Source organism: Capra hircus, chromosome 22 (genome assembly GCF_001704415.2).
Source record: "Capra hircus breed San Clemente chromosome 22, ASM170441v1, whole genome shotgun sequence".
In the NCBI taxonomy this organism is placed as follows: domain Eukaryota; kingdom Metazoa; phylum Chordata; class Mammalia; order Artiodactyla; family Bovidae; genus Capra; species Capra hircus.
Window position 1 is genome coordinate 14959977 of NC_030829.1, and position 6930 is coordinate 14966906.

General features: G+C 54.3%; 1 long non-coding RNA gene across 1 annotated transcript; it reads left to right on the forward strand.

Annotated features, from left to right (window-relative positions):
- On the forward strand, positions 42 to 6837 carry LOC102173615. Its single transcript, XR_310942.3, has 6 exons — positions 42 to 703; positions 896 to 1024; positions 1545 to 1611; positions 1812 to 1951; positions 5557 to 5666; positions 6793 to 6837. It is a non-coding gene; the product is annotated as an uncharacterized LOC102173615 (long non-coding RNA).

Here is a 6930-nt window from a genome sequence, read left to right on the forward strand (position 1 = left end):
TATCTTTTCTTTTTTTAAATTCTTGTCCCATGTAGCTCATTACAGAGTGTTGAGCAGAGTTCCCTGTGCTATACAGTCGGTCCTTGTTGGTTATCACATGGATTCTTGATCTGTGCTGTCTGTCATACCCCTCTGCTGTCCCCGCACCCCAAGGACAGGCTGTGGGTGGGGGATGCTGTGTCCCCACTCGGGCAGCAGGCTGGGTGAGGACAATGAAAGCCCGAGGTAAGGAGGGAAGGTGAGGAGCGAGGGCGCCAGCTGAGGGGCCAGGCAAGTGCCAGGACGATGTGACAGGCACCCAGAAATCCTTGGAATGATCCCCAGGAGCAGGGGTCCCCAACCTCTGGGCTGTGGACTGGTACCTCCTGTCGGATCAGTGGCTGCATTAGATTATTTATTAGAAATAAACTGCACTAGAAATATAATACACTTGAATCATCCCCAAACCACCCCCTCCCCGGTCCATGGAAAAATTGTCTTCCTTGACAGTTGAGGAAGGGTTGGGGGCCACCGCCTAGGAGCACTGGACTGCTGGCAGGGAGGTTCACAGCTGAGGATTCTCATTTGGTTTTGAAGGGAAGGACCACCCCAGCCGATTGGCCAACCTCACTAGCTCGCCACGTGACATGGGGTATTTGTAATACCCTGCAGGGTGCTGGGCAGCTGGCAGCGGAAAAGTTTGTTAGCAGCACTGACTGGGAAGGTGAGGAGGTGGGATGGAGCTATGCTAGAAGCTACCTCAGTGAATAGCACGGAGAGATCTCCGGTCTCGGGCTTGACGCCTGCAGGCCCAGGGTCCCCCGCAGTCCCCAGCCCTGGCGAATGGCTCGCTCCTATTGCTCCCCCACCCCCAGAAGACACACTTTTGTCATCTTTGTCACCAACCCTTCCTCAGCTCTCCAGCTTGACTTTGCCACTTGCTTCCTATGGAGCCCCTGACCGACACCAGAAAGTACCGTACATTCACTTCAGTACGCTTAAGTGGAAATACGCGTTTGGATTTACAGACAGGAGTCCTGGAAAGGTACGTGGGAAGCTAGAAAGAGCAGCGAGTGTAGTGGGAGGAATCAGGGAACCGGGACGGGGTGGAGCAAGATATCCCATTGTATCCATGTTATTTTGATTTTGAACCCATGTGGATTATTACCTGTCAGAGAAAATTAAGCTGGAAAGAATCTTCTCTACCCCAGGTTGGATTATTTGGGGGAATTATGGACTGAGATAAAAACACGCAATGTAAGAGTTGTGAGTGTCAGTTGTATTCGGGGACTTAACGAGGACTGTAGCCCAGGACACAGCCTCTCAGGTTGCTCTGAGAAATTCTTCCGGGGGAGTGAGCAGGGAGCACAGCACACGTGTGATTTTGGAGAAGGACACTAGCAGCGGGACACGCATCTCAGTAGAAGGCGACTGCGCCTCACGAGAAACAGACATCTCAGTTAACGAACTTGGTGCTTTTCCAAGTATGGGAGGACATGAGAACTTGGGTTCATAAAATTTTCTCCTGAAAACATCTGTAACTAACTGAAGGCTTGTTCTGCCAGTTTTCCCAGAGCCCAGAGCACCTCATTCCTGATCTCCACCCTCCACTCCTCTCAGGCTGTGCTGAAGGTCAGTGACAGCAGGGGCGGGTGACTCAACCCCCATACAGCTGGATGGCGAGCCACCTGCTCTGGTTGGCAGAATTGGCTCAATCCCATTTAGGCCTTTCACCAAGGACGCTCCGGATCTTGAGCGAGAGGAGCGATAGCACTGCGCCCACCTCTGCCGCAGCCAGGTACCACCTGCCTCTCTCCCTCCTGTCTTGCCAGGGCTCTGGCTTCAGCCACCAGCGTCCCTCCCGGGAGAGATCACAGAACCGAAGCATACAAGTGAAAGATGGCGGGGACCAGCCCCCCAAGCCAGCACCGTGGAGAGACGGCTTCCACCCTGCTTGCTCCAGCTTTAACAGGTGCTGTTCAGTCTGTGCTTTTTGCCACTGGAAGTTTCCAAAAGGCCCAGCAAGACCCATTCCTCTGGCTCACTTGCTGTGTGAAACACCCCAGGCATGTGACCAGAGCTTGGAAAATGTCCCCCCACACCCTTCTCTAAGTCTGACCCCAGGGCCTCACCTCCCAGGTGAGGGCGGCAGAGACACGGAGCCCAGAACCACACCCTGGGAGGACCTCAGCTGCACGTAGAGAGCTTTGACCTTTGCTATTTCCCATCAGCTCTGTGGACTCTTCAGAGGGACCAGCTGGGAAACAAAACTGCATTCACCGAGCTTGGCACCGGTTCCCTCATTAATCCTCTGAGTCACAGTTACGGGGCAGGGAGGGGCCATGTGCTCTCACAGCCTTTCAGCCACAACAGTGGGTAATGACCTGCTGGCGTTGTGTGTGAGTCATGAGCATAGTGAGGTCTAAGCCCTGTCTCTGGACCTGGATGCAGCATCTCCTTGCCCTCGGCTGGGCACCCATGTCTAGAGGATGCCTTCCCTCCCTTCACGTGGCTCCCGACTTCCTCTGGGGAGGCAGTTGAAATGGACACACAGATCAGCCCAGCAGCTACTATAAGCGGTGTGACCTCAAGTTCAAAGACAAAGATCTTCCTTCCGCCGCAGGCCCACAACCACCCAGATGGTTACCCTTTGTCCCCCTTAAGGGGTGGGCACGTCTCCTGGCAGCTCTGGCAAAAGCAAGCACCTGGTCTGCACGCTTGGGAAATACTGGGCGAGGGCAGCCTGTGCGTCCCTGAAGCAGTGTCCCTGGGCCTTCCTCAGATGTCCCCTCCCTCCATTCAGGTAGCAGCCAAGGATAGTTCATCAGTCAGCTAAGCCCTGGGCAGAGGCTGGCGAGGGTCCATTTTACTTGGGTAGCAGGGAGTCACAGAGTGTCCCTGGAGAGGCAGGGCCTGTCCATCTCAGAGGCAGATCCAAGGGCAGGAGGGGTCCTCACCTGAGGCCAAGCTGTGGAGAGAGCTGGAGGGTGGCGGGGGGAGGCCCTCCACAAGGACTGAGGACACACGGGGCCCCAGACTCATGCTGAGCTTCGGGTGAAAGCCTCGTCCCCTTGTTCCATCAGCTACCCCATTTACCTTGTGCTAGACTCGTGGCAAAACCGTCTTCACGTGGACTCACAATTTCCACATGGACATCTGACGCTCACTGAGGTGAACCGCCCAGAAATGGTTGAGCTGGAATTTGAGCCCTTATCAGCCTGGAGTCTAACTGTCCCCACTTTCCAGAACATTCTCTCAGTTTTAGCCATAAATCTGAATAGGTTTTGGGGAGGGAGGGAGAGAGGAGGAATGAAGGGGGGCAGCTCAGAGGCAGAGAGGAAATGGCAAGGTCCAGGCTCACCGGGAAATCCTGGTCACATCCACAAATGCCATCAGTGCAGAAACGGAACTATTTTAATGTCAAGACCCCATGCACCCCACCCCCCTCCTAATGGCCAGGGTAGAATGCATTCTCAGTTGGCCTTTAAATTACATGGTCTTTCAGCAGTTGGAGCCTTAGTGAACCTCTGGGTCTTCCTAAATTAAGCCTTTAAAGAAAATAATGATAATTTCAGGTAACAAAGCCAGTATGCTTCTAGAAGTATATTGTAACTAGAAGTCTCTCTTGACCTCTGAGACTCATACTGTTCTTGCTCATCTGGCCCCTGCTTTTAGTGGACTTGCTGGAAGGAGTTCCAGAGAAGAGGAGATGTCCTGATAAAGTTTGGGCCAGCAAAAGCAGAGGAGGGAGGCAGCCTGAGCGGAAGCTGATGGCCACACGTCTGGCAGTGCCTGCCAAGTCCTCGGAAAGTCAGCCTCCTCGGGCTCTTCTGTGTTCCCTGTGGGCTGCCTCTGCCAGGGGGTCACGGAGCATTCTGGAGCTGTGTCCACTTTGCTGTATAGGACTCACCTCCCTGCTCCAAAGTTCCCTAGGGAGACTTCCCATGCAAAACGAGCTGAAAATGCCTGTCAGTTGCTGGGACAGTGTCTTCCAGCTCTGCCTTGCTGGGTGACCTTGAGCAGGTTACTTAACTTCCCTCCTGTTTTCTTATCTGGGAGAGGAATAGGACACCAACATAACCTACCCCCTAGGGTCGAGTCAGCAGTGTTTACAGTTAAGGACTTAGAAAGGACAAGCACTTTGCCCAAGGTCATGGAGTGTAGTGGTCAGGACTTGAAGGCACCTGGGCCTGCTCCAAGCACTGTTATCCGAGTCAGGCCACACCTCCTCCCAGAAACCCTTCATGCCTGAATTTCTATCCCTGACCTCCGCTTAGGTTCTTTGGGATTGAAACCAGGGCCACACTTAGTCATGCTCCCCAACCCCCATGTGGGTGGGTGGACCTTTACTGTTGTTCACCAGCAGGTGGTGGGCCCAGCAGGGAGTTTGGCTGGAGAAGTTACACCAAGGAAAATGAAACGTGAGAACAAAATTAGAAATGGAGTTGGGATGCTTGGGCCCGGGCAGGAAGGGACACATCCCACCAGAAACACCTGTGTTCTCCCTGGCCTTTGAGTCATCTCCTGGGGGACAGGCCCCAGGCATGGCGACAGGGGAGGCAGGCACGCGGGGCCAACACGTGGGTGACTGAACGCTGAGCCCAGCCGGTCCTCAGGGATGTGATCTCACTTAATCTCCACAGCAACCCTAGGAGATGATGATCAGTGTGCGTTTTACAGACCAGGAAGCTGAAGTCCATTAAATAAGCTGAGCAGAAGTGGGGAAGATTTAACCCCAGTCTGCCGAGCCCAGAGTCTCTGGGTGACAGCTGTCCTCAGGGTAGCAGTGACCTGCACCTGCCCAGCCTGGGTTCCTTCCCGTGGTGAAAGTCTCATAACTCTTTGACCCAGAGGCACAGGGAAACTGTGCAGAGCTGAGGTTCTAGGAGGAGAGGGATTGAAGAGGAAGCAAAGAGGGAGACAGAAAAGGAAGAGAAACAGAAAGAAGTGAGGGAAACAGGGACTTCAAAGCCCTCTCTCTGCAGCCCACTGAGGCAATGTGTGAGAGGCGGCTGGAAGCGACAGTAGACAGCATTGCAACATGCTACCTGCTCACAAAACAGGAAGACAGACCCATTCGCCAGCTGCAGGATCGGCTGCTTTCCCTCATCCTTTCTTTAGGGGCTCAGAGATGGGTGAGCTCCGGAGAGAAACACAAGCAGTAAGGAAGTTTCCCAGATGGTAGGAGACTCGGGCTGGGGGAGAGCAGGCAGCCCAGAGCAGAGCTGGGTCAGGTTTCTTCAGACCCAGGGGGACCTGCAGACGCTGGCTGATGGGGTAAGGCCACGACACATACAGACAGGATGCGGGGCTGGGGCCATCCTCCCCAGGCCTCCATCCTGGGTCCTCTCTGCAACCCAAAGCTGGGACCCTCGCACCCCACCCCCTCAGGGCCCCCGTACTCCCGGCTGGCTCGCATTCTAGCTTTGACCTTGATTAGACCAACGAAAGACACTGGGATTGCCTTGACCAGCTCCTGCATCCCTTTCAGGTGGAGTAGGAAGGTAGGTAGGTAGTTTTTTGCGGTCCTCAGCAAGTTTACTTTTTGTTTCTGTGTGACTTTGTATCTCCCCAAAGAGTCTAGAATGCTTACAGGGCTCCCTGGAGGACTGGTCAGGCCTTGGCAGGACCTCACTGCCACCTCGTTGTCCCAGATGGAGACCTGGAAGAGCCAGCCTGAGAGCGAGGTCAGTGGGGGCTGTGTGGGTTGAGGGGTTGCTGCTCACATCCGTGGGCTGAACTTGAGGGCAGATCCGCTTTTTGCTGGGCAGGAGTCAGGCTTCTCAAGATGTTCCATGGCTGGGAACTCCTAGGTCAAATCTAGGTGGAGGCTCTGGGTGGGGAGGTGGGGGCAGGGGAGGGGGCTGGCCAATGCTGATGGGCAGAGAAACCCCCATCGACAGGGAATTTCACCTAACTCTGCCCAGAACAGAAGGAAAAGCAACTTCAGCAACCAGAGGAGTAAGATAAGAGTGAGCAGTACAACGGGTGGGACGAACGTTCGGGCTCTGTTGCCCCTGGGAAGCCAGGAGGGGGTGTTTAAGGAAACTGCAAATAGATCCCCCCATGCCTTTGTGGACCCCTCCCACCTGCTCTGGCCAGGACCAGGGATAGAACAGGGGAGGGAGGGAGGCGGGGCCTTCAGCCCAGATACTCTGGGAAGGGACCCTGGGGTCAAAGTGTGGAGATTCCTCCCTGTGAAATAAGGAGGGTTGAAGACCCAGATGTAGGGTCAATCACTGTCAAGAGTCATGATTCTAGAACAGGCCAACATTGGGAGCCTCACCCCTTGGCAGCTTGGGGGCCCTGCCCATCTTTCTGCTCCCAGTGGGCCAGTCACTCTCTCCTGGATGCCTGGGTCATATCCCAGAGGGAGTTCACGTGATTGGCTCAGCTCAGATGACCTTCCCACTTCATGGGTCAGCCACCAGCAATGGGCGAGGCTCCCTTGGGACACCCTTCACCCAGCCATCCCTGGGGATGGTGGGCAGGCATCCCAGCTGACGAGGCTGGCCACACTCTGGGAGCTTGCCAAGGCTCAGGCTGGGTCCTCACCACTATCATCTGAGCAAATTGGGGAGCAAGTGGCTTCACTTCCCCATGTCCTCTGGTGGTCCCCCATTGAAGAATCTTTGGCCATGTTGGGAGGACTTTGTTGCTTCTGATGTTTTTCCTGTTTGTCCTCAGTAGAAGTGTATGCAGGTCAGGAAGCAACAGTTAGAACTGGACATGAAACAACAGACTGATTCCAAATAGGAAAAGGAGTATGTCAAGCCTGTGTATTGTCACTGTGCTTATTTAACTTATATGCAGAGTACATCATGAGAAACGCTGGGCTAGATGAAGCACAAGCTGGAATCAAGATTGCCAGGAGAAATATCAATAACCTCACATATGCAGATGACACCACCCTTACGGCAGAAAGTGAAGAAGAACTAAAGAGCCTCTTGA